Consider the following 27,861-nt stretch of genomic DNA (forward strand, 5'->3'; position numbering starts at 1 on the left):
CAAGGAAGACTCGGTGCAACCTAAATAAATAAATAAAATGCAGTCATCACTTCTATGCTTCACTCGTGTAGTAACAGATACTCAAGAATTCAGATTCATAAAGGTAACAGGCTGCCTGTTTGCTGTCATCATTTCACTGAGGAACATCGAATGGAATAGAAACCTATGAGACATAGGAAAAGTATAGTCTTTGGATCTAGAGGGCTGCATTTTACTCCCAGCTCATCTACTTAAAAGTTATGTAGGTGGGAGGATGGTTCAGGATGGGGAACACATGTACACCCACGGCTTGATTCATGTCAACGTATGGCAAAAACCACTGCAATATTATAAAGTAATTAGCCTCCAATTAAAATAAATAAATTAAAAAAAATAAAAGTTAAGTAGCCTCAGTCAAATGAATTGACCTATAGGACCTTCCGCTGCTAAAGAAGAAGAAGGAAGAAAGAGGGGGAAAAAACAAGACAAGAAAGGAAGGGAGGAAGAAAAGTAGACAAGAACTCAGAATACCTATCTCCTAGGGTGATGATGAGAGCTATATCATTTATTTAAAAGCAATATATATAATGCAAAATTTATTTAAGTACAGCATTGCTTAAATGCTGTACTGGTGGACTGGCGGCTCAGATGGTAAAGAATCTACCTACAAGGTCAGAGACCCAGGTTCAATCCCTCGGGAAGATCCCCTGGAATCCACGGGGTCTCAAAGAGTCTGACAACTGAGTGACTAAGCACTCACGTACCTGATTTGTAAAAATGGTACTTTAAATATTGTTAAAGTCCCCTACATTTTGAAAAAATATTCAAGAAACAAGCCATGTCTGCTCAAATACATAGCAAAAGCATCCCATTGAGATGAACTGCAGAATCTGCACCACTGGATTGCTACTCTTAGCTCTTGTTGAGTGACAGCGTAGGCCTGGCTTTCTAGGCCATTCAGTTCAAACCCAGCCCCTCCAAAGAAAGTGTCTTTTTTCATTAGCACCTTTCACAGATTACAGATGTCTAGGTCTGACTTTTCACTGGCTATGTTTTTTCTGCAGCCTGAAGTCCTGCCCAGGTTAGAAAGCTAGGCATCAGACCGTACACACAGGACAGTCCTATTGACAACAGCCCCTGAACTGAAATAGTCCATGGAGGGTGGGGAGGTGATTGTCTTGCTTCACATTGGAGCTGTTAGTTCTGGTCTGGTGTTTGGTAAAGAGAATACGAATCAGGACACAGAATCTTGCAGTAAAGAGGAACTAATGGAGGTAATTAGGATAGAACACCTGTCGTTGAGAAATCGCAACCTCTATGGTTGGCCGTGTCCAGCCACTGCTCCCAATTGTTATTTCCAACAATGGAGAGCCTCTGGACTGTGAATGCAAGCAATGATGGACAGCCATAAAATTTGCAAATGAGTTTTCACATTGTCTAATAAAATTCTATGACTTTGTCAATCTGTGTTGACACAGACCTACACAGGACTGGATATGATAAAATGTTGTAATGGGAAGCTAATTGTTTCCTTGGGTTTATATGTTTGCCTTTTATTTCCTTATCTATCTGGCTTACTTATAAGCTGGTGAAGAAAGCTTATGCAGCTTTCTTGGTCCATGAAGATGGTGGTTAATTTTGAGTTCCCAGCAGCCAAATATCCTATTGTCCAAAACACCTCAAGCCAAACAAGATAGGCAACAAAATGAAAGCCCCAACACACAGATCTGAATTTAAGGGTATGTGGTGTCAGGGCTGCCTCAAGTGTGGCTCAGAACTTTATATTTTAAGTAAACTTATAAATAAAAGGTGAATACAGTCATTAAGTTCTAGATTAGGGATTTCTTTGTATCTGTTTTAAAGAAGCCATCTTGAAAAAGGATAAGAGAAGGAACTTATTGTTGCTTGGGGTGGTGGGGGGAGGATGGGGGGAAAGAGACAGTTAGGGAGGGAGTTTGGGATGGACATGGACCCACTGCTATATTTAAAATGGATAACCAGCAAGGACCTAGTGTAGAGCACAGGGAACTCTGCTCAATGTTATGGGGTGGCCTGGATGGGAGGGGAGTTGGAGGAGAAGGGATACATGTGTATGTACAGCTGAGTCCCTTTGCTGTTTACCTGAAACTATCACATCATTGTTAATTGGCTAAGCTCCAGTGCAAAATTAAACGTTAATAAAAAAGGAAATGAATAAGAAAGAGTATTTGATAGCCTAAATTAGCTTCAGAAGATATCCTTTTAAAAGTGCAGTTTAACTCACATGTAACTTGGAAGGTATAAGCTGGAAAAGAGAAATAGAGAATGAGAGTGAGAACAAAACAAGACAATTTTTACTTCATGTTTGTTTGATTTTACATACTCAGCATGAAATGTAGCTGAACAAACAAATAATTTTGGAGGGGAAGGAGGGGCTGGGGGTGAAGATCAGGTTAGATATAAACACATAAACTCTGGGTGGTAAAAAACAATTGTTTAGTTTACTACTTACTCCCGTGGGCTAGAACAGGGCAAACATATAATAAACGTTTTATAAACATTTCTTGAATAAACAAAAACTCAGCATATCAAAATTTGTCCTGTTAATTAGACAAGATGTTCATCTGAGTTATTATCTTTATTGTAGCTTCAGAAGATAATTCATAGAATTGACCTCTCTCTTAAATATTTGTGCACTGAGAGTCTGGCAAGCATAGACACACAGATATGGTACAACTACCTGGGCATTTCTTATGCTAAACATGAGAGGGAACAATGTTTATGAGAATGATCACCTATTATACTGCTTCCCAGATACGTATATAATCTTACTTCACTTGGAAAAGTGAAGTATTGATCTTTCCTCTATTTCTCTGCAATAGTCATTAAGCACACACATGGGTTTCCCAGGTGGCGCTAGTGGTAAAGAACCAGCCTACCAATGCAGGAGACATAAGAGACGTGGATTCGATCCCTGGGTCAGGAAGATCCCCTGGAGCAGGGCATGGCAACCCATTCCAGTATTCTTGCCTGGAGAGTCCCATTGACAGAGGAGCCTGACGGGCTACACCCCATGGGTCACAAAGAGTAGGACACAACTGAAGAGACTTAGCGTGCTTAGTACACACACACACACACACACACACGCACACACACACATGCACACACTTGCTTGCTTCTTTGCTGTCTTATAAAGAGTTATGGAATTAAAGCAACTTTCAGATTTTGGATTGTTAGAAATAGATTAAGATAATAATGACTTTCAAAATAAAAATTGAAAAATCAAGAGAAAAATCACACTCTAGAACATGATGGCATCTGAGAATCAGATTTCACAGGAACTTAAATCTCATTACTGTCAGTTTTCAAAGCACTTCAGCCAATGGAACCATAGTTCACAAACAAATATAAACCAAGTGTGGAAGCCAAAATTACTTTCAATCTTACATGCTCCTTTTGTGCCAAAACGTATTCAAAAGCAGAGTATAAATCTGTGGGATAGTTAAGTCTTTCTTGATGACACAGACCCCAGGTTCTTGAGTAAACTAAATATGTTTAGGACAGAAGAATATTTTGTGTTGGATTTTCACAGAAGATTTTTTAAAATGCTTGATGATTAAGATAACAAAAAATATATGACAAATTATCTAAAGTAAAAATAATATGGGATAATAACTATATCAAGACACGACTGTGTATGATACATATAATACATGATTTGCATTGTAGTTGGAATTTATAAAAGTGAAAATTTGGGAAATTTACACACAGACTGTCATTAAGGGAGGTTAAGTGATGACAGGTTTTTGGAAAGAAGGAACTGGCAGAGGTTCTCAACGCAGCCCCCTTTTCAGATGATAATAGACAATGCGTTGTCCTGAATCAAAAAGGAAAAGTCAATCTTTTTACTTCAATCAGAGCAGTCAAGCCAATCCCTCAGCACTCCTGAGGGCCTCTCTTTATGCGTTCCTTTCCGACTTCAGATAAGCACTACATTAAACAGAAAGGGAGAAATACACATTCAATAGGTTGACCTGGAAAACAATTGCTACCTAGAAAATAGGTCAGGAATGTGGAAAGAGTTCAACCTGGTCATGGCGGTGGCTGACCCAGACCAAAACTGCCCAGGGTGTAAACACAACAGGACTGCCTGGCCTCTACCACACGGCAGCCCTGCATTTGAACACAGAACTCAGTCAAAGTTGAGGGCTGCTCTTTGTTGCTATCCAACGAGATTCCCGAATGAAGATGGGTCTTCACAGCAACTGGAAGAGCGCCCCCTGTAGGAAGAGAGAGCCCTTCTTCCTCATCCTACCCAGCTAACAAAGCACTAGGTGTGTGGGTGTTCGATGAAGCAGCAAGGTGACCAGTACTTTCCCTGATGGCTCTAAAACTTTCTGTCCGTCACACAGAAAAGTAAAGTTTACAAGCGCCTGTGTTCTTTGACATCTCAAAAAGCACTTAGACCCCAAACTCATCTATCTGGAATCCAGCTCTGATCATGTCACTCTTGTAAGTAAACAGCATGAGAGTACGTGGCGTTATTCTAAGATCCATACAGCTTAATGCATGCTAAGTCGCTTCAGTCATGTCCCACTCTTTGCGACCCCATGGACTACAGCCCACCACTGCCACGATGAAAATAAAATAAGATGATATTACAGTCAGTGATGAGGGAGGGAGGATATTTTAGCCCAGGTAGAAGGGGAAGTCAGGCTTCCCAGGTGGCGCTAGTGGTAAAGAAACTGCCTGCCAATGCAGGAGACATTAAGAGGCTGTGGGTTTGATCCCTGGGTCAGGAAGATCCCCTGGAGAAGGAAATGGTAACCCACTCCAGTATTCTTGCCTGGAGAATCCCAAGGACAGAGGAGTCTGGCGGGTCACAATCCATAGAGTCACAAAGAGTCAGACACTACTAGAGCAACTTAGCACAGAAGGGGAAGCCTCTTTAAGGAAAGGGAACATCAGCTGAGAACAGAACTGGACACAGAGGCAAGCTTTGTGTCTACATTCCAAGCAGAAGAAACATCAAAGATGCTCCAGTGGGAATCCCCCAGGTGTGTTCACGAGGATGAAGGAGACAGCAGGGATTGAGACTGAGTAAATAAGGCAGGGCCTGGAGAGATGAGGGCTGAGACGTGAGCAGGTAGCAGATCATGCGGGGCCTTGTAGGAGTTTAAATTTTATTCTGTTGCAATGGAAAAACATCAGAGCAGTTTTAAGCAGTTGACATAATTTGCCGTATACCCTGGAAGGCTCAACCTGGTTGCTGTGTGGAGGAGAGATTTTGTCAAATGGGATATAGAAGCTGAAAAGCCATTTAGGAAGATATTTCTACAGGACAGGTGAGCCATGTAATGTTTTTGGTGGTGCCATGGCAGTGAAATGAAGAAAGTCAGGTATATCTTGGAGGTAGAGCCAAAATGAATCACCAGTACATTTTAGTGGTAAAGAACCTGTCTGCCAGTGCAGGAGACATAGGACACACAGGTTTGATCCCTGGGTCAGGAAGATCCCCTGGGGGATCCCAAGAATACTGGAACCCACTCCAGTATTCTTTCCTGAAGAATCCCCACAGACAGGGGAGCCTGGTGAGCTACAGTCCACGGTGTCCCACAGGGTCAGACATGACTGAAGCCACTTAGAATGAACGAAGTACATTAGGTGTAGAGAGTCAAGAAAAGAAATTCATGAAGAATGATTGCTAGTTCCAGGGCGAGAATAGAGACACAGATGCAGAGAATGGACATGTGACAAGGGGAAGGGGGGATAAATTGGGAGATTAGGTTTAACATAAATACACTACCATGTATTTAGGTGCTCTGTGAAGACCTAGAGGGATGGGATGGGGGGAGGGGAGGCGGAGTCCAAGAGGGAGAGAATGTATGCATACATATGGCTGATTCACATTTTTGTACAGTAGAAACTAACACAACACTATAAAGCAATTATACTCCAATTAAAAAAAAAGAATGGTTGCTAAGCATTGAGCATTGAGCCTAAGCAACTGGATGAGGAGGTGGGGAAGGCTTGGGCAATGGAGTGGATTTGTTTCAGCCTCAACACTGAGGTATCATTGGACCTCTGAATGGAGACGTGAAGGGGGCAGTGGATTCATTGAATCTAGAGCTCACGGGAGTGCAGAGCCTGGGAATCACTTTTTGAGTCTGTCTCCTCTTGTGAACCATCAGGATGTTGATAGAAAAAGTCATGAAATTAAATGAATTTGCTTAGGAAAAAGGGGGAATGTAGAGAAAATTAAAGAGCTGAAGAGAAAAACCCTAAAGCTTGCCAATGGGCAGATCTAGGAAAAGCACCCACAAAAGACACAGAGGAAGTAGAGGTAGAGAAGAAGAGAAAAGGCATGTGTTGTCCCCTAGCTTTTCATAGAACATGTTCCAAGAAGACAGAGCCAATGCCTGCTGTTGAACAAATACGTGAGTATCGAACGTTGTCTTTGGGAAGAGGTAGGTCATTGTTTTGTAGTTATTATTGTGGGAAGTGTAATTTCTGACAGTGCCAAGTGCCTAGTTGATATTCATGGCCCTAAAGTCAAGGTGATTACAGCTATGCTGATGGTGTAATTTCCTCCATCAACTTTCGGCTCCCCTGGTACAGGCCGGGAGGGATGGAGGGCTAAGTTCAATCAGGCAAGCTTAGCAGAAAGTCAGAACCTGTTATTTTAAGATTCTTCTCAGTTCTAAAGGTTCATGAAATAAAACAAAAGATTTGTTTTATTTGAATCTAAAATTTCAAACTAATTTTTAAACTCACTTTTTAGAATGCTCCAAAGAAAATTATCTGTGGTTGGATGCAAAAACTTGACAATGAAACAATGGGGAGAGAGATCTTTAGCAATCTTGTATGTTATTTAAATCACAAATATTGGACTAGGAATACGTTAATCCAAACAAATGCCATGGTTTATTCTCCTAACATGTTTCACTTATTTTTTTCATCCCTTCCTTTTCCAGTCTTGATGCTGGGAAGCTGAGAAGAGTGGACTGGGGTAAGTTGGATACCCTGCCAAGTGATAACCAAGGGCAAAGACAGAGTTGCCATAAAAAATTTTTTTAATAAAAAAAAAATCAAGGCATTTATATACTAATATAAATTATTTATCTCAGTGAAAAATTCAAAGATTAACTATTCCCCCAAACTCTGACATCTTATAGAAGGCAGCATTTGTCTTTTTTGTTTCATTTTAGGAAAATCTAAAATTAAAGCCTACTTTAAATTCTAAAAATAAGTGGTTTAACTCCTGAAAATTTATTCAATCACATTTTAAACTCCAACATACATATTTCTAGACTTGTAAACATATTCGCATTCTTTTAAATTTAAACAGAAATAGATTTGTTAAAATCCGGTTCTCTGAAATATTCAGGAGAGTGTCATCTGGCTTGATTTTTATAAAGTGCATATAATATTTTTAATAAAATCCTATGGAATACATGCTATTTGGAAACCAGAATTAATGATTTAACTCTGTTTCTTATGAACATGAAGTTTTCCACTGTATTCACTCAGTGGACACAAGTACGTCATTGTCATTCTCAGTATGAAGTGATGCTTACCTCTCGCTAAATTCATTTTGTCATGATAAAGAAAACCCACTTGAATTCCAAACATTACAAGTGACAAAACATTTTCTAGAGCACGCATTTTGTATGTAGACTGTACCTGAAGTGCTCGGCTTTAATCTAAATGAAAACACCAAAGTGAAGTCAAAAGTTATTTACTGTTGTTTCTGCTTTGACATTTCTTAACAGGACATAACAAGCTGGTTTAAAAAAAAAGGGGGGAAGGCTGAACAGACAAGCCTCCTGATCTGTGCATTTGTGAGCTCCACTAATACTCCTCACACAGAGGCGGTACCAGCCGTGCCTCAACGAGAATATCAATGCCTCAAAATTTCTATGGTGCCTCCTAGTTTATAAAGGTGCTTTTCATATTGGTTTCTTTTTAATGAGAGGGAAAATTTTATGGAGGATTTTTATTCTCTTAGAAGGCAGGAGACTTTTGGCAAGATTTTCAATCTTTCCTCTGTGGCCAATTAGTGACAATTCCACTTTTGCAAGACAGCCGTCTCCCTGTCCAATTTGACAAGGCAAAGCAAGAAGACTGGCACCGAATCTGATGCCAACAGTAGTTCAAAATCTCACCACCATCAAAATAGGAATTCAGATGCAAAATTCCAAGACTTGCTTAGTCTTCCCTGGCCACCAGAAAAGCTGAACTCTAACCAGAGGCAGCTTCTGAAAGAAAAAGGTTGGTAGCCGTGCGAATTGGTATAACATTTCTGCAAAAGAAGTCTGGCGCCGTGTTTCTGAAGAAGGCAAAAGCTGCAGAACTGTGTAGTCAGGTGCATGCCAATATGTTTGTTTCAGCCTTGTGTACGGCAGGAAAAAAAATGAGAAGAGAGGGTATTCATCATAGTTTAGTTGGTTAACTAAACTCCGGCAAAACTATGGCACAGATGTTAGCTGGAATACTATGTCACCAGAAATTAAAACACAATGGAATGCCAGCTGGGGATGGGCGGTATAGACCAGACAGTATAGGACTAGGTATGCTACAACAGTGCAGGATTTGGGCTTCTTCTCTGTGTGAGTTAGAAAGTCACTGGAGGTTTTTGAGCATAGGAGAGACAGGATTTGACTTGCATCTTCAAAGGGTCACTCTGACGCAGTGTTGAGGACAGGCTATGGTAGAACTGTGGGAGACAGTGATAAGGATGTGCCAAGGGAAGGCTGATGATGGCTCAGAGCAGTTAGCAGCATCAGGTGGTAGGAAGAAGAGCTCCAAGTCTATGAATAGTGAAGGTCAAGAAAGTGGGATAGATTGGTTATTGGCTGTAAGAGAAAGTAAAGAGTCAAAGAAGACCCCAGTCTTTTATTAAGCTCGTGTGTGTGTGCACAAGGAGACCCAAGCACAAGAGAATGCATCCTTCCATCCTCAGGGTTGTTGCTGAGTAATTGGTTTGGAGATCTTTATTTTCGTCTTCATACTTGTGTTTGGGAGTATGCAAGGAACACGTGTTACTCCAATAATTTAAAAGCTATTTTAAAAAAAATGAATGCCAATAAGAATGAGAAACAATTTGCCCCAGTATATATATATATATTTTTGGTCAGCCGTCTCTTGTTCCCTGACAATTGAGCCTCACAGAACAGCAAGCAACAGCTCTAGAATATGAAGCAACAGCTGACCCCCAGCCTGCCAGGTTTCAGGATTCCTAGTGAGTTTCATCTCTTTATCTGGTTCTTTTCTAACTGAAGGCAAGAATTCACTAGGGCCTCCCACACAATGAACCTGGAGATTAACACCACGGAGTTGGCACACCTGGCAACCAAACCACAGACGTAAACCTCCATCTGTGTAGTGAGATGAGTCATCCTTATTCTCATTAACCCTCCTGGTTAGCATATTTGAGTCTACCTCCTCAAAATTTATATTTTCTGTTTGTATTTTCATAGGCCTTATGGCATACATACCTTTTTTTTTTTTTTTGGTAAGCCACTTGAATCCTGTTTTAAACATGTGGGGTAAAATAAATACATACATAAACACTTGGATGTTTTTTCTCCACCCCACCCCACTCCAAGGAGATCTGCTTTATTTATGTCTTATTCAAAATCATGCATCATGGGACTTCCCTGGCGGTCCAGTGATTTAAGACTTTACCTTTTCGACGCAGGGGGTGCAGGTTCGATATCCCTGGTTGGGGAGCTAAGATCTCACATGACTTGCAACTAAAAAAAAAAAACAAAACTCGAAACATAAAACAGAAAGAATATTGTAACAAATTCAACTTGTTGTTGTTGTTGAGTTGCTCAGTCATGTCCAACTCTCTTGTGACCCCATGGACTGTAGCCCACCAGGCTCCTCTGTCCATGGGATTCTCCAGGCAAGAATACTAGAGTGTTGCCATTTCCTTCTCCAGGATATCTTCTCGATCCAGGGATCTAACTTGCATCTCCTGCATTGGAAGGCGGATTCTTTACCACTGAGCCACCATGGAAGCCCAAAAAATTCAATAAAGACTTTAAAAATGGTCCACATATAAAAAAAACAATCTTTTAAAAAAATCATGTATCATTCGAGTCACTGCCAGAACTGCCTGCCTCCTGACTACACACTTATCAGAATCAAAGGAGACCCATGAAATTGAGAAAAATATTCAAGTAGAGGTCTGTGTGCAGCACCGGAGTTATTTGTAGAAAAGGTGCAAACAAATATAGTACAGATACCTGGACCCTGGGAGCATGTGTGGTCTGGGGCAGAGAGTTGCTCAGCAGACACACAGCACAGTGGGCGTGGGTGTCCCTCTGCACATGAATCTCTTCATTCAGCAGTGGAAACTCATGAAACCCAATCAGGACCCCCAAGTTGTGACACAGTGCATGGCAGGATGAACAATATTGCTTTCCCATCACTGGTAGGTCTTCAAGCATTAAGAGAAAGGCTTCCAGAGTCTTATCCAGTAGTGCACAACTTCTCTGCTACCAGGGACTGGCTTTGTGGAAGACATTTCTTCCATAGACCAGGGAAGGAGGGATGATTCAAGCTCTTTACTTGCTGTGCACCTTATTTTTATTGCTATTGCATCAGCTCCACCTCAGATCTTCATGCATTAGATCTAGGAGGTTGGGGACTCCTATATAAAACCAGATCCCTCTATTTCTCCAGTGCATCTTCACTGTTCACTTTTTCTCCTGCAACAACACGCATGCCTGGAACCCAACGTATAGGTGGTGATTCCAAGCCACATCTCTCCCTGGCTACTTATGATGGGGAATTTTGCATTTCTAGCTCATCTCATGGCAATTATTCCCACACTTGGAAGTTAGGCAGGCAGTCTGTGCATGTACTAAGCATGTGGCTTTCTGCATATGTCTGCACATCATTTTTCAGGAAATTCTATTTCACACTACAGCAGCTTGATGAGTAGCTGTTGTTCACACCCACTGAGAAATAACTCCATGTGAGAATAATACCTTTACAACTTTGAAGTGTCCTCATCTCTAGGCCATCAACCTGCTGTGAACTCTCATCTTGACTTTTCACACTTACAGGCAACAGTCATGCAACATACTGTCAAACAATATGAAGGTTGGAGGAAACGTGAGGGAGGGCCAAATTAAATTGGAGCCTCAACATCTTTCTAGTTCAGTGTCATTTTCAATAATTAAAAAAAAAAATCCACCACACATGTAAGTAAACTGGTATTTGGTTTCAACTTAAATTTTTTGTTTCGTGTCTTTGAAGCATATTTAACATTTCTGATTCTCACCAACATTCTTACTATCGAAGACTGGTGTAAAAACCAGCGTTTGAAATCCTTGTCCTCAAGGCAGTTTCTACTCATGTCTTCCTTAAAGTATTTCTCACCAAAATCTTAATCTTTAAGCCTCAATTATTACATTGAGGCAATTGAAATCTTGGTGTGGGTGTGGTTTCAACACACTGAATTTCCTCTTTAAGAATTATTATAATTTCACCAACCCTGTTTGTTGAAAATCAAGCAAAATATAGGCAATTAAGGGGCTTTCTTGATGGCTCAATATTGAAGAATCATCTGCCAATGCAGGAGACATGGTTTCGATCCCTGGTCCAGGAAGATCCCACATGCCACGGAGCCACTAAGCCCGAGTGCCATAACTATTGACCTGTGTTCTAAAGCCTATGCTCTGCAATAAGAGAAGCCACCACATTGAGAAGCCTGTGCACCACAACTAGAGAGTAGCCCCCACTCACCTCAACTACAGAAAAGCCCGAGCAGCAGCGAAGCCCTGGCACAGCCAAAAATAAATAAATAAAAAATTTTAAATATATAGGCAATCAAAAAATCTGTTATAGGGATAAATAAGATAAACAACTCCTCCATTCCACAAAGAATTGTTAAGTGCCAAAACATGATCTGCTCTAGATTTAAAGGTGAGTGGGATGTAGAAAGTGAAAGTGTTAATCCCTCATTCGTGTCCAACTCTTTGCAACCCCATGGACTGTAGCCTGTCCGGTTCCTCTGTCCATGGGATTCTCCAGGCAAGAATACTGGAGTGGATTGCCATTCCCTTCTCCAGGGGATATTCCCAACCCAGAGACTGAACCTGGGTCTCCTGCATGGCAGGCTGATTCTTTACCGTCTGAGCCACCAGGGAAGAAACTCTCTGGTGCTCAGTAGTAGAGCTGACGTATTAATTAGACTTTTCCTAATTCAGCAAGAACATGTCTCGGCAAGGGCTGAAACACACATACCAAACTCATTTATTTTTAGTTAACTAGAAAATTCAATTAAGTGGAAACCAGCCCACTCTTAGTGCTTAATTCTTTCAGTTTAACATCCAACTAGCTCAACATCTGGAACTCGGTTCAACCCAAAGGAAGCACTAGGTGGTTCCCGTAGACTCTGCACCATGCTAGGCACTGGGGATGCCAGGGTGAGACGCCACCAGGTTGGCAGGGAGAGGAGGGGTAAGTGCCCATCCACCCACCAGGACAGAAAAGTGGGCTAGTTCACAGGACCTGTAATTTAGAGTAAGAAGAGAAACAACAGAAGAATATGCAAGACCTGAGAAATGATCTCAGAGGTTTGAGAAAGGGACAGAGCAAAGGAGAGTCAGGCAGACTTCTTTCCATAAGGGATGTAAATTGCAAAGGTCTGAATGCGGCCTAACCCAGGACACTTTCCAGAACTTTGCTGACCTTAAACAATAAGGCTGATTCACCTTGGTCTTAAAATTTCCAGTAACAGCTTGTTGCCTTTTGATTTGTTCCTCCCCTAAAAGGTCAGTAGATAGAAAATCTGGTAAATTAAATCTTCTGAGAAGGTCTGTTCTGTGCAGTTGAGTTGTCATGACTAGGCATATTTACTCCCTGAACTTATAAAATGTTTTTGATGTAAATCAAGTTTGAACGTGAAACTGATAAAAGAACTGTGTGTACATAAAAACATACAATGTATACATTTATTCCCTTGTGCTCAGTCATGTCTGACTCTTTGTGACCCCGTCGACTATAGCCCACCAGGTTCCTCTGTCCATGGGATTTCTCAGGCAAGAATATTGGAGTGGGTTGCCAGTTCCTTCTTGACCCAGGGATCAAACCCAGGTCCCCTGCATCTCCTGCATTAGCAGGCAGATCCTTTACTACTGAGCCACCGTGGAAGCTGATATACATTTATATGTAAGTATAAAATATAACTATATATGTTTATATTAAGGATACATAACTATTTATTTTATATACATACATAGATAATATTAATATCCTTGATGATATATTTGCTTATATTTTCTGTCAAACATTTTAATAATTATAAATGCCAAATATTAATGAGAATAGTTTCACTGCTGATTTAGAATTTGTATAGTAAGTTCCAGAAATAACATATGGAAACATGCGCCTTGGGACAACTGTGGTCAGCCAATGAATGTAATATGCCTCATGGCATAACTGCAACAAGACTTGCTTCTAGAAAATTTTTCTTTTAAATTTCTCAGGAGTAGCAGATTTTTTTCTCCCTCCAACTTAGCTTGGGAAAATATTTTGAAGTAGTTTATGATACATAAATAAACATATGTCTTAGGAAAATGAAACTGTAGTTACCGTCATTTTTGAGTTTAAAAAAGCCATGTAAGGACTTCCTTGGTGGTCCAGAGGATAAGAATCCACCTGCCAAAGGAGGCGACATGGGTTTGATCCCTGGTCCAGGAAGATTCCACATGATGCAGAGCAATTAAGCCCAAGTGCGGCAATTACTGAAGTCCACGTGCCTACAGCCTGTGTTCTGCAACAAGAGAAGCCACCTCAACGAGAAGCCTGTGCACTGCAATGAACAGTAGTCTCTGCTCACCAAATCTAGAGGACACTCCTGGGCAGCAGTGAAGACCCAGAACAACCAAAAATAAAATAAATTTAAAAGTAATTTTTTTTAAAAAAAGAAAGGCATGTAGGATAATGGAAATCAAATTTCCCATTGAAAAGGAAAACAAATTTCATGACAGTAAAAACTTTGAGAGACTGTATGAAATGGTCATGACCTAGTTACAGTCTTGAAAAAACACCAGGATAGAAAGTGAGCCAGAAATCACGATGCTGTTTACCTGTCACTTCTCCCCTAGCACAGCTCACCTCAAGCACAGCCAAACAGCTGGGTGTCTAAGACATCCCTGTCAACTGGCTAATAAACTCTCTGACCAAGTTCACCAGTAGTTACATCCTCTTAATAAAAAAAAATAGAAAATAAAAATAGAACAGAAACTTTCCCATTAGAAATAACAGGAGATGACTCCATGAAATAGATTTTCCTTTGGCACTTAGGTCTCTTGACCCCAAAGACATGAAGAAAATAATTAGGAGGTAACTCCCCTTAAAATTATCAATGCTCCCTACTGGTCCTTCTGTGGTAGGAGTGAATCATCCATTCTTCTTAGAGGAGGCATAAAGATTTCCAGTGAAAACTTTGTGAGGATTCAGAGGGGCTCATGAAGACATAGAGATGATGGTGTTGGCTAGTTTTGGCTTCTGTTCTACAATTGATGGTTGTGATGAAGTTTGTCCAACAGTGCAGGAAGTGAGCATGGCCATATTTTAAAATTTATAATGATGGTCACATCTTTTTGCTCTAACAGATACTTTCTTGGATTGATATATGTTTTCATTGTCTTTCTATCTCTTCAACTCCCTGAATGCAGGCTCATCATCTGTATCTCCAGCATCAAGTGCATTCCAGGTTTCAAAGGAATCGAAGGGATATAGAACTGGAAAGGAGTCAAGATGTTCATCCAAACCCTTCTTCTTCAAGCACAAAGTTCTAAATGCTAACTCTGTGGACACCTAGTGGTGGCTGAGTGTCCTGCAGTCCCAGAGGACGCGAGCCAAGAGTGGGAATATCTCGGCTGAGTTCAGTTCAGTCACTCAGTTGTGTCCAACTCTTTGCGACCCCATGGACTGCAGCACGCCAGGCTTCCCTGTCCATCACCAACTTCTGGAGCTTGCTCAAACTCATGTCCATCAAGTCGGTGATGCCATCCAAACATCTCATCCTCTATTGTCCCCTTCTCTTCCTGCCTTCAAACGTTCCCAGCATCAGGGTCTTTTCCAATGAGTCAGTTCTTTGCATCAGATAGCCAAAGTATTGGAGTTTCAGCTTCAGCATCAGTCCTTCCAATGAATATTCAGGACTGATTTCCTTTAGGATTGACTGGTTTGATCTCCTTGAAGTCCAAGGGACTCTCTCAATATCTACTAGCCAAAAATGTCTGCATCTTTTTACAAAACTATTTAAAACAAAATTTGTAATCAATCTTTGTTTAAAATTAAATATTAGAAGAAGAAAGTGGGCTTCCCAGGTGGCTTAGTAGTAAAGAATCTACCTGCCAATGCAGGAGACACGGGTTCAATCCCTGATCTGAGAAGATCCCACATACCACAGAGCAACTAGGCCAGTGTGCCAAACTATGGAGTCTGTGTTCTAGAAACCAAGGTCCACAACTACTTAGCCCATTGGCTGCAACTATTGAAGCCTGTGAGCCTTAGAGCCTGTGCTCAACAACAAGAGGAGTCACCACAATGAAGAGCCTGCACATCGCAACTGGAGAGTAGTTCCCTGTCTCTGCCTTCACAGAAATGAACATCTAGCACAGCCAAAAATAGATAAGAGGTATGTGAGATCTTAGTTCCCCAAGCAGGGATGGAATCTGCACTCCCTACGTGGGAAGCGTGGAGTCTTAAAACACTGGATTGTCAGGAAAGTCCCTGCTATTCATCTTTGCTTACCCTTCTTTTTATTCCCATTGATTTAAAAACCTGCTCCTATGTTACATATGTTATTATATAATTTATTTGTTATTATATATTAATATAACTACTGTGCTAAACATTGCTCCTGGTAAATGATTCCTGTATCTGTAGGAGTTTTCTCCTTATTCATCCCCATGAGTGATTTCAGTGATTCTCAGGTTTTCCAGAATAATTAATTAATTTGCTCATAAATTCTAACTAACTCTTAGTACCTCCTAGAGTATATCACTCCTAGGGTTCAAAACAGTGTCACCTGTGTTTTGGAGACATTTAGTTCACTTCTCAGAACTGAGCTGAAGACAGAAGTTGACACTGTCAAAGGATGCTTTCAAACAACAGAGGCAGAACTTTGGAACCTCTGCCTTCAGCACTGGCTGAGTTCCCCTTCCCCATTCCTTAGAGACGACAATGACTATGAGACTCCACATACGGCACTGGGAAAGCTGTGAATCTCAAGTGAGGACCACCCAGCATCCCCAAGATCACTCATAATATTGTGTTTTTACTTCAAAGAAAAGCACTGTTTGTTCCTCTGTGTTTCTGGGTACTGGATCAGAATGATGTATTCAGGAAGCAATACCCAGCTGCCCAAAGGATAGCATCTGCCTCATAGTGACGTACAAGTCTTCCAGGTCTTTACTGAAGTGCTGCCTTGACATTTATCTGCAACAGGGACTATGGAGAAAATGTACTACTCTTTGAATGTTTACATTGCAGAACTATTTGGAGATTAAAACAGCTGTCTAAAATGTGTGTTAAGTCCTTAACAACAACAGATAACCTGTGAAAGTATTGCAAAGAGAACTATCTCAAGATCTTGAGAAATATCTTTGCTGGAAAACTAGATTCCTTTCTCCAAATTCAATGAGCAACTTCTTCTGGTCTTCTGGAATATACAGAAGGGCATGACTTTTCCAAAGAAATATTATTGACCAAAAACGCTCCACTTCTCTGTTCCACAGAGTAAGAATTGCTTTATATGTTCTGGACTTAACAAAGACCAGAAATTAATTCATATGGATAGCTCCTAAGTGTACCTGCTTTAATATCTTGTGAGATCACATACCAACATTAACAGATATCAATTGTAAAATATGCCAGCTCTGTGTCTGGCTTATTTCCTTGTAATAACTCAAGACTTTCACGCACCATAACCCGTTAGCAATTCCTTCTTCGGTTCACCTCATGCTTCTCATCTCTATTGGAAACACAGTGATAATTCCACGTTCAAAAGAGCTAGAAGGTCTAACCACTATGCAAAATTTCAAAATCATCTTTGACAAGATGGGAATATGACACATATGAAGCACCCCAAAGCACCATTTGTCTTGGTAAACACAACGCATCTGTGATTTTAGAACTCAAGTAACCCATAAACAAACAAACAATTCCAAAGAAAAGCAAGATAAAAAAAAAAAACAACTGAACTTACTGTCTCTAACTATATTTATTCTAGGAGGGAACAAAAGATCAATGTAAGTTGTCCTCTTCCTTGATAAAATCCTGCCTTAGAAAAGTGAATTACAAGACCCCACTGAGTCTGACATGGAATGTGGTAATGAAAACACTTTGGTTCTAGAGAATTACAGTACAGTACACAGTGCTCACAAACAGAATGAATAATTGAAATCCAGGGCTTTTATGCTTCAATGAAAAAAAAAAACAATATTTCATGGCACATAAACTTATTCAGCTTATTTGCATGAAGGGTGGATGATCAAAGCACTGTCCACAGGAAAATAGTGATGGTACCTTGATTTAAATGTGATGAGCATTCATAAATATTCTTAGGAAGCAAGATGTACCTACATTTAATCAGCACTTATTAAAATTTTATTCCCTATAGTTATTCAACAGGATCTGTGGTATAAAAACATAATTACAAAAATCAGATTTGAGCTCATTTGACAACAGAAGGGTTTTATGGTGACCTATCTCCAAATGTTCCTATTTGTAATTAAATGCAGCGATCAGCAGTAAGGATTTTGAAGCTGTTTTAGTAGTTCCGCTATTCTGCTTAACATGTGGCACCCGTAATAATTAAAATGATACTAACACATGCACAATTTTATGGCCCTTATGGTGCAACCCATTATGCCAAATAAGGGCCTCTGTTTTCACAGCATACTGCACATGGTCTCATTACACCCACTTTTCTTTTCCTGTCTTCACACTAACAACTGTTAAAGTGAATCAACACACGAAACGTACTATAACAGCTTAGTGTTTATGATATGTGTGCTGTTAGTCAGTGAACAGGAAAATCTAAACATTTACTGTTTATGTAAAGAATAGCGTTAGTGTTAGAGAATTGCTCGGGTCTGCTTACTTTATTATCTAGATCACAAACGTAATGATGGGTTTCAATGGCATCTATATTTTCGCTTTGTTTTGTTTTTCAATGCAGATGTCTATAAAACCAGAAGAATTTAGCATTTACATATCTTAGAGGATTTCTTATCAACCATAACATAATTTAGGGATCACTTTAAAAAAGATAGCTAATTCAGTATGTGTCGTTCCCTTACCAAAAAAAAAAGAAAAGAAAAAGAAGAAGAAGAAGAAGAGTGAAAGATTTAAAGTTATTTGAAGGTGATTTCCTTCACAACATCCCGAGGCTGGATATGGTTTACCTAAGATGTTAAAAAGCTATCAACCATTTTTATGCAGTACCGTAGTAAAATTTACAAGAAGCTGGGAATTTGAGATCAGTGCAATTTTTATCATGAATAATTTTGTAATTAAGGAGCTCCTCAAAGACCTCCTACACTCATTTTACAGTCATCAGTTCCGAATGGCGTTCAGTCTTTTTGTTCCGGGACACGATCCAACGTAGGTCCCATTGGTAAAACACCAATGGATTGGCAAGATCTCATGTCTGCATTTTTCCATGGCCATTTTTCTGAACATTAGTCGAAACTTCGGATAAAGAATAACATCCCTTCTTTCTTTTTTTCTTTCCAAGTCCAACTCAATTCCATCCATTTAGGAATTTTGCCGTATTGGCGCTAACTGCACATTAACTGAGCTGAGTAGACCTTGAATGTTAACGACTTAATAGCGCAATTGATTGCAAAGATACAAAAGAAAAATGTTCACAGATTGCAGCCTTCACATGGTTTGGCTCTAAGATCTCATCAACAGTGTGACGTCGACCAGTAGAGAACCATGTGGATGCTGTATGAGAACCATGCGCTCGTTACAGAACTGTGAAAATTTGTGGGACTCCAAAATGAAAATTACCAGCCAGGAAAAAAAAAACAGCAAGACATGTCGTGGTTGAGGGAAAGCAGCTTGAGACAGACCTAACACATTCTTTAATACAAGCTTCTTAGGAGAAAGACTAGGAACGTTGACTATTATGTAAATATCACCGCAGGTTCAACAAATCTGTCAGAACCCTAGCCACCTTGGACTCAGACTGTCACACTCACACAGCACCCGGGAAAGATTTCATCCCTGTTAGGAGGCAGTCTTCAACCCTACTTACCAAAACAAAACCCACCAAAAACCCACCCTGTTCAACCATTAAAGAAGGCACAAGGCTTTCTGTCTGAACTTGAAGAAAGTTGCACCCGCCATCCATATTCTTTGATTAAAACAAGAATCTGTGATCAGCATTAGTATTTACTACCCTATGATCAAAAACAAATAACCCACTTTGTTTGTTTCTTACTGCAAATGAATTAAATTAGCAGCCATTAGGAGGACTCGCTGTTTATATCCTTGTTTCAGCAGTGGTAGTATTTGAAGTTTCCTGCGGTAAGTTCATTACTCGTATTTTGTCCAGAATTAGTGAAGCGTGCTGAAAATTGCTAATGACAGATGTTTCTCCACTCTGTCACACTTCTTGTATCATTTGATTTGGAAAGCAACATACGGTGTTCTGCTCTATCAGTATGTCACAGACTGTCTGTAAACAGCTGGTCATAACTCAGTTCAGTGAAAACCATTACTTTCCAATGAAGGGCTGGACACCCTCCAAATTGCATTTTGGCATGGCCTCGGCTGCATAATGAACAAAGTTCCTCTGTTCCGAGGTTACCTAAGGAAGATTTCTCACTTTCCCTACTTGTGTGCATGTCGCAGAAAAGAAGAGGGTTTCTTCGGCAATAGATAAAAGATCAAGAGGATATGGAAAAAAATATTTTAATGCTTGTATCAAGCACTCATGAAAATCTGTGAATGGTGCATTGCAAAAGACAACACAAAACCCACCCAAAATGTGTATCTTAACCATTTCTGGTTACGTCTCCAGTTGAAGAGAGCATGAATTATTAGGGTCAAGGCCCATCAGATGACATATTTCAGTGTCTCCTACAGAACAGTCATGGCATATGAGCACGGCCATGTGGCTATCCCCTGATATCCAGTCATACTGAGAAGTACTAAAATCATCTCCCTTTCATTTACATGGTGATGAAATCAAAAGAAATTTGTCCTGCCGGTTTTTAAAATCTGAAGCTCACCAAGCCAAAACCAAATATAAAAATCACGCAAGTAATACAAGGCCCCACACACTATTTTTTAAGATGATGTTTTTTAAAATGTTGACAGATGCATTTAATAGCAAAGAAACAATGCCAGGTTATTTGAACCATATATTGAATAACAAGACTCCATGAGCAACACTGTTCAGAATGCTTGGAGATAAAATCTTTCACTGAAAACCCTTGGATGGAGCAGAATGGAGATAAACAGAGATACAGAATATATTTAAAGCCACTTGGTACTTCCAGATCCGTAAGGGCTTTGTGATATATATGAAGAAATGGAGGGAAGGAAATGAGCCCATTTGAGGGACTGGATGATAAAGGAACATGCCCATCTCAGCTTAGCACTCATTCAATCACGTCTCCATCAGCAAATACCGAGTACTTACACGTGACAGATAATTGCTGAAGATATTCTTGTGGGACTCTTTTCTGTATCAAGGAGAGGTTTATCAGTCCTGAACTCTACGTGTATGCTTTTTGCACCTGGCAAACTCCCTTCCTCCTAGATCAGGCTCCCATGTCACCTTTCTCAAGCCTTTCCTGATGCCCGCAGGCAAAACTGGCCCACATCCCAGCTTGCCCACCCTTTCCTAATAACTAGACTATAGCATACAGATAAAGTGCAGCTTGGAGTCAGGAGAGAGGGCAATGGAGTTCATTAAAGAGTCAGGGTGGTCTTGGATAAGAATCTGCCTACCAATGCAAGTGACACAGGTTCAATCCCTGGTCCAGGAAGGTCCCACATGATGTGGGCAACTAAGCCAGTGTGCCGCAGCTACTGAGCCCAAACCCTAGAGCCTGTGCTCCTCCATGACAAAGAAAAGCTACTGCAGTGAGAAGCCCATGCACCAGAACTAGAAAGCAGCCCCTACTCGCTGCAACAGCAATGAAGACCCAACTCAACCAAAAATAAATAGATAAATAATTTTTTAAGAGTCAGGTGAGTCGTCAGAGTAGGTAACATTTTGCCTGGGTCTTAAATAACAACTCACATGTGCAAAGCAGAGAATATTTTAGAGCACTGCGACCCAGAGAGATGTCCTCAATTAGTAAAAACAAACAAACAAACATTCTTTGCATATCAAATGGCACTAAAGCAGAAGACAAATGTATGAGACAATTCCAAGAAATAAAAACTATGTGAAGAATCTCTTTAAAACAAGACATCTTACCTGGATCTTGTTTTTTCTCATCTTCTAGGCCAGAGGTTTAATACCCTTTTCCCATAGATAAAATCAATATATCCTGTGTATGAAATGATGAAGGATTCAACAATTAGCCAAAGACAGTTTTAAGTGAAAACATATATATCTACAAGTCATATCACTCATTACACCATTGAGTACAACTGGTTTCCCAAAATGTTAGTATTTTAAGATAATACTTACATACGAGGTATTTCCATATGATTTTTAATACAAGATCACTCCTGAAAATGACTTTTTTCCATTTTTTAAAAACATATTTTTCGGGGACTCTTTACCCACTCTCAGTGTCTATGCTGAGATCTTTGTATTTTCCCTCTCTTTAATAAATCCTATTCGCTTGCTCCCATGGGCAAAAACAAAAACAAAAAAACATACTTCAAATTAATTTTATTGGCATGTAGTTGATTTACAATGTTGTGTTAGTTTCTGCTGTATAGCAAAGTGAGTCAATTATGTGCTGTGAGTGCTCAGTCGTTCAGTTGTGTCTGACTCTTTGCAACCCCATGGACTATAGTCCACCAGGCTCCTCTGTCCATGGGATTTCCCAGGCAAGAATACTGGAGTGGTTTGCCATTTCCTCCTCCAGGGGATCTTCCCCACCCAGGAATTGAATCCACATCTCCTGCATTGGCAGGCAGATTCTCTACCACTGAGCCACCTGGGAAGCCCAATCAGTTATACAGATACATGTATCCACTCCTTTTTAGATTCCCTTGCTTATTTATACTGGTCTTACTTATATTCAAAAAGAAAGGCTGCCTTCCCATAGTATGTGTCCATCCTTTTGAATAATAGGCTCTCTGCAGTTGCTGTACTGCCAGTCTCTTAGCTTAGGTTTACTTGCCCGGTTGAACTAGGCTGAACCACGGAAGAGTTTTATCCTCTGTAAATGCAGTGGCAGAAGGGGTTTAAAAGGTCATTTCTCTCTGCCAGTTCCAGAGGGCTTTACGTTTTAAAGGAATGTTGCTAAGAAACATTCCTTAAGCTAAGAAAATGTGTGATTGATTCCTTTAGCTGCTCAAAGCTGATAAAAGAAAATTATAGAGAGAAATGTTTTCATTAGTTATCCTTTTACCCAATTCCCTGTTCTCGTTCCTCCTTTGGATATTTGCTTCTGTTTATGGCGACTCTCCTGTAGCTCAGCCCTCACTGCTCTGCCTCTGGTAAAGCACTTAGTGAAGGGCTATTGCTTTTCCTTCACAGAGAAATACTCTCACATGTCATTAAAAGTAAGTACCTTCATTTTTTCAAAAGGTAGTGCAGGAACCTCTATAGACTGATTATGGCAGATGGTGATAATACAAAATTTGGACTTCTTCGTGAATATTACACAGTGATTTCTCTACCTTTTTGCTGTTGTATTTGCTGTTACTTCGATGATGGCCTTTTATTCTTCCTTTTTGACTTCCGTTGATGGTCTTTTTTTCCCTCACTGTAACGAGTTCTACTTCTAAATCTGAGCTATGGCTCCTAGAGCAGATGGGTGAGAAGAGAAATAATTTCCACCCTATAACTTGTTAGAAGAGCTCAGTGCCTTGCCAGTTGGCCAGGAGTTTAGTTCTCAAACACAAAATACACAGATTCTCAAAGGTTGGTCCTCTCTGTTGGTCTTATTTGAGTCTCTTGAAATCTTTACAGGGCCAAAAATTTATTCATTGAATTTTTGACTAATGAAACTTGCAAGTTATGGCCAATATCCTATTGGTAGTCCCGTTGTCCTTCTGATGGAAATCTTGGCCAAAAAAAAAAACAATACCATTTCTGTTCAACACACCCAAAGAAATAAAAGCCAATGTGGACATTTTGCCTCAATGAATGTAACTTCTTTAAATCATCTCAAGAAAGAAATGCTCTGTAATAACACACAACTAGAGCTTTTAAGGAAATAGCAGAGCAAAGATGAGAAGCACAAAAAATTGATTTAGTGTGCCAAATATGTAAAATTTATAGTGGAACACTGACTCCTCCCAGTTTGTGGATCTGAAGATAAACCAACACAAATTATTGCTGATGGGACAACTTAATAATTTGATTTAGTTTTCTTCAATCCCACTGAAGAAATATTTACTGTATGTCTACAAAGTGCAAAACTGTTTGCAAGGCATTAAGAGAAAATAAAAATGTGTGTATTCCCAAGTCTGTACAAATGTTCCTAAGGAACCAATGGAAAAAATAATTAGAATAAAAAGCAGTATTATAAAATACCTTATATATGAGTGTGTGTGTGTATGAAATCTCTAAAAAAATGTGAATGCATCTTATTATCTCCAATTTTCTTCCAAAACAATATAAAAGTTTAACTCCCTGCAATTAGATTACAAATAGCTTTTGATTATATAGGGCCTGATTAATAGAGTACCTATATAATTTACTATCCAAACAAGGACACTTTGAGAGTGAAAAGCAATGCTATTAATAATTGTGCCAAGCCAGTAGGAATAAACTAGGATTGTCCCCAACAAATAAGGACATATGGTCACTGTATTGATTGCCTCATTTCAATATTACCAAGACAACATCAGTACCCTTTTTCTGTTTTTTTTTGCTACCTGACTTTGTAAATTATTTTATTTCTTATTGGGTGGTTACTCAAAAGAAACTAGCCAACAATAAAAAGAGACTGTGTCCCTCAGATCCATCAGTTTGATACAAAATAAAGACTGGATGGGAAATCATTTCATGAACACTTATTAGACTGGGTACAGTCCCAGGTGCTGGGGATACAAAGATGTGAACAAGTAAACCCCTGTCCCTTTTTGGCTTCAACAACATTGGGAAAATTTACATATACTCATACAATTTTTAAATATTTTAAAATTATCATTAAATATTTAAATTTTATGTTAAAGTATTTTTTAACTATTCAACATATTTTTACAAATAAATGTCCTTAAAGCATTAAAATACCTATATGTAAGATAAGGAGAAAAAGGAGTGGTGAAATGATTCTCCTGCAAATGCATTTAATTCAGTTTTCCCACTCACGAGTCATGATAAATTCCTCCAGAATGTCTCTTCCTACTTCCTGTCTTCTTTCTACTTCTCTCTCTCTTTTTTTTCTTCTCAGAGTACAACACAGGAGATTATTGACAGAGGAAGGAAGGAAGCCAGGCAATCAAGGTTACAGGGTGTGGTTAAAGTCTGTAGGAAAGGAAGTAGCCCAGTGTCTTTGTGTCCCATCTCAAATCTACATTTAAATGGCAGAACATATATGCCTAAGTTATTAAAACCAACAAGGACCTACTGCAAGGCACAGCGAACTCTGCTCAATGTTATGTGGCAGCCTGGATAGGAGGGGAGAATGGATACATGTATGTGTATGGCTGAGTCACTCTGCTGGGCACCTGAAACTATTAATATCACAACACTGTTAATCGGCTGTACTTCAATATAAAATAAAAAGTTTTTAAAAACATACATGCATAAGTCAAACTGAAAAGAGAAACAAAGACTGGTTCCTTAGGAAACACTTTAGGAGATTTAAAAAATTATATGCATAATGAGATGAAATTTTTGGCAGGGGAGGGGGAATGAAATTAAAAGAAGGAAAATATTCTATCAAAAATAGACTTCACCTGAGGTAATGCAATGGTAAAGACTCTGCCTGCCAACGCAGGAGACTCAAGAGAAGCGAGTTCAATCCCTGGGTCGGGAAGGTCCCCTGGAAGAGGAAATGGCAACCTGCTGCAGTATTTGTGCATGGAAAATGCCATGAACAGAGAAGCCTGGTGGGCTACAGTCCATGGGGTCGCAAAGAGTCAGCAACTGAGCACACACACACACATGCACACACATGCACACACATTCCATCAAAAACAGAAAAAGCAGAAAGACAGGGCTCCAGGGAAGCAACAAGTCATCGGGGCAAGGAGGCGCATATACAAAACAGAACATGGATGGCGAACTCACTGACTACAGGAACGGGCAACTGATACAAATGAGCAAAGTGACTCAGGCACAAGGTTTGGGAACACGTAGTGGAGGGGTATGGACTGTGACAAAATGCAGAGTTGTGCTTTAGCTAAAAGTGGCAGCTACTGAGTAACAGCCAGCTCTGTGAAACTGTGCATCCAGGGTCTCCAGTTCTGCCAACTTCCAAAAAGAAACTAGAAAACCATAATTTTAAAAGAAAATCTTTTTTGTTTAATGTTGGCAATGAAATCAATTGGAAAGCTCAGCAAATCAAACCTAGTCTTCAGGGCTGCCAGTCTGGGACTTCTGCAACAAAATCTCTGACTGGTATGTGGCTGCAGAAAAAAAAAAAAAAAAACACAGGGCTTTTCCTCCCATAGCCAGGATCATTGCTTTTGTCTTACCTCTCTGATCCTTTTAAAAAGAAAGCCTTTTAAGAGGAGTGTTTGTGAATATGTGTGGGTGTGATACACAGGCTTTGCAACATTTTCCCCACATGAAATAAGTATTTATTGTGTACTTTTGGTGTACTGTATGAATTAAGTGTAGGAAATTGCCATATTAACAACCCAAATCAAGTTGAATCATACTCAAAAGTGACATTCACTTCAAGAATTCAACAATTCCATGAATCTTTCTCCATTCTACTTTGTTAACAAAGTCCATTTCTGTTCATTCAGTCAACAAAGTTGTACGGTACACCTATGTATTAGGCTCTATTCTAGGAGATGGAAATATAATAAGACTGACAAATCTGCCTGCTTTCATAGAACTTGTGAGTTTCCCTGGTGGCTCAGTTGGTAAAGAGCCTGCCTGCAATGCGGGAGACCCAGGTTCGATCCCTGGGTGGGGGAAGATCCCCTGGAGAAGGAAATGGCAACCCTCTCCAGTATTCTTGCCTGGAGAATTCCATGGAAAGACATGAGGTCACAGAGTTGGACACAACTGAATGACTAACACTTTCACTTTCACAGAACTTACATTTTAGTGGGGAAGAAAAAAGATAATTTAAACTTAAAAAGCAAATCCCGCCTTACATATAGGGAAGGAAAATCAGAAACGTTGGAGTGTAGGTCAACTCAGGTTCAGAAGTTTCAGTTCAAATGTGAAGAATGTCTAAAACTGGGGCTTCCCTGGTGGCTTAGTGGTGGAGAGTCCACTTGCCAAAGCAGGAAACACGGTTTCAATACCTGACCCAGGAGGACTCTACCTGCTGCGGAGCAACTAAGCCCATGTGCCACAACTACTGAAGCCAGCATGCCCTTTGGTCCACAACAAGACAAGCCACCACATGAGAAGCCTGTACACCGCAACGAGAGGCTGGCCTGCACAGCAACAAAGACCCAGCATAAACAAAATAAATAAATAAAAATGTTTTAAAAAGAATAACTAAAATCTGATTTGACTAATGTTCTGAGACATCTCCAAATGGCAAATGCTAAAGAGAAAGTGTATCACAATTGCCAATTTTGTTTAGGAAGTGACTGACATAAAATCATTAGAAGACAAATCATTGGAAGATAAATAAGGAAATGAATTATTGGAATCATTGGAAGATAAATAAGGAAATTAAATGCATGATATAGGAATACAAGTGTAAGAGCTTACTACAATCATTATTGCTATATTACAATACTCAGCTGTTTTTTAAAGTTGATAAAAATATTATTTTTTAATTCAGTCTGAGAATTATAAAGAGAAGAAATCATCCAAAGATAGGTACCATTAGTATTAGCTGAATTTCAACTCTGCATATGTAAGATGGAAGGATGGACAAATGGATGGATGCAAACAATGGTATTTGATAATAGGGATCAAATCATACATGTACAGTGTCATAGAACTTGTGTGATGTTGAAATCTTGCCTCTGCCACTTTCCAGGGAGTAAATAGGACTTATCCACACTGTTTCTCAGTGTCCTCATCTAATAATGAAGATACTACTTACTCATAGTATTTTTGCAGGTATTAAAGGAAGTAATCCTTACACAGCATTTAGAGCAGGGTACAGAGCATACTAAATGCTCAATAAATGTTAGCTACTATTATTATTCACTTCATCAGCCCATTCATAATATTGGGCTTCGATCCTAGAAGTTTTTTTTTTTTCCAATTCTGCTGTCTCCCTTCCCTTCTCATTTTCCTTATCATTTTTAAGCTATTCCTTTTCCTGTTTCTCTTGTTTTCTTGAGGTGTAATTGATTTATAATAGAGTGTTAGTTTGAGGTGCACAGCACAGTGACTCAGGTTGGTCTAACATGGGAAAAGTTCACAGTGAATTATTTTTAGTTCCCCGCCAGGCTGCATTCAGGGGGGGTCATTTCTTCTCCTCACTCCTCCTCCCCTGCCTTCTTCCTGGTACCCTCACCTACTTGCCTCGCTCTCACCTCTCGTTTCGATCAGGCTCAGCTGCTCATCTCTGTTTTCGATTCACTCTGACATATGGCATGACTGATTTCCCTTTGACCTGTCTTCTCTAT

Source organism: Cervus elaphus, chromosome 21 (assembly GCF_910594005.1).
Source record: "Cervus elaphus chromosome 21, mCerEla1.1, whole genome shotgun sequence".
Taxonomy (NCBI): domain Eukaryota; kingdom Metazoa; phylum Chordata; class Mammalia; order Artiodactyla; family Cervidae; genus Cervus; species Cervus elaphus.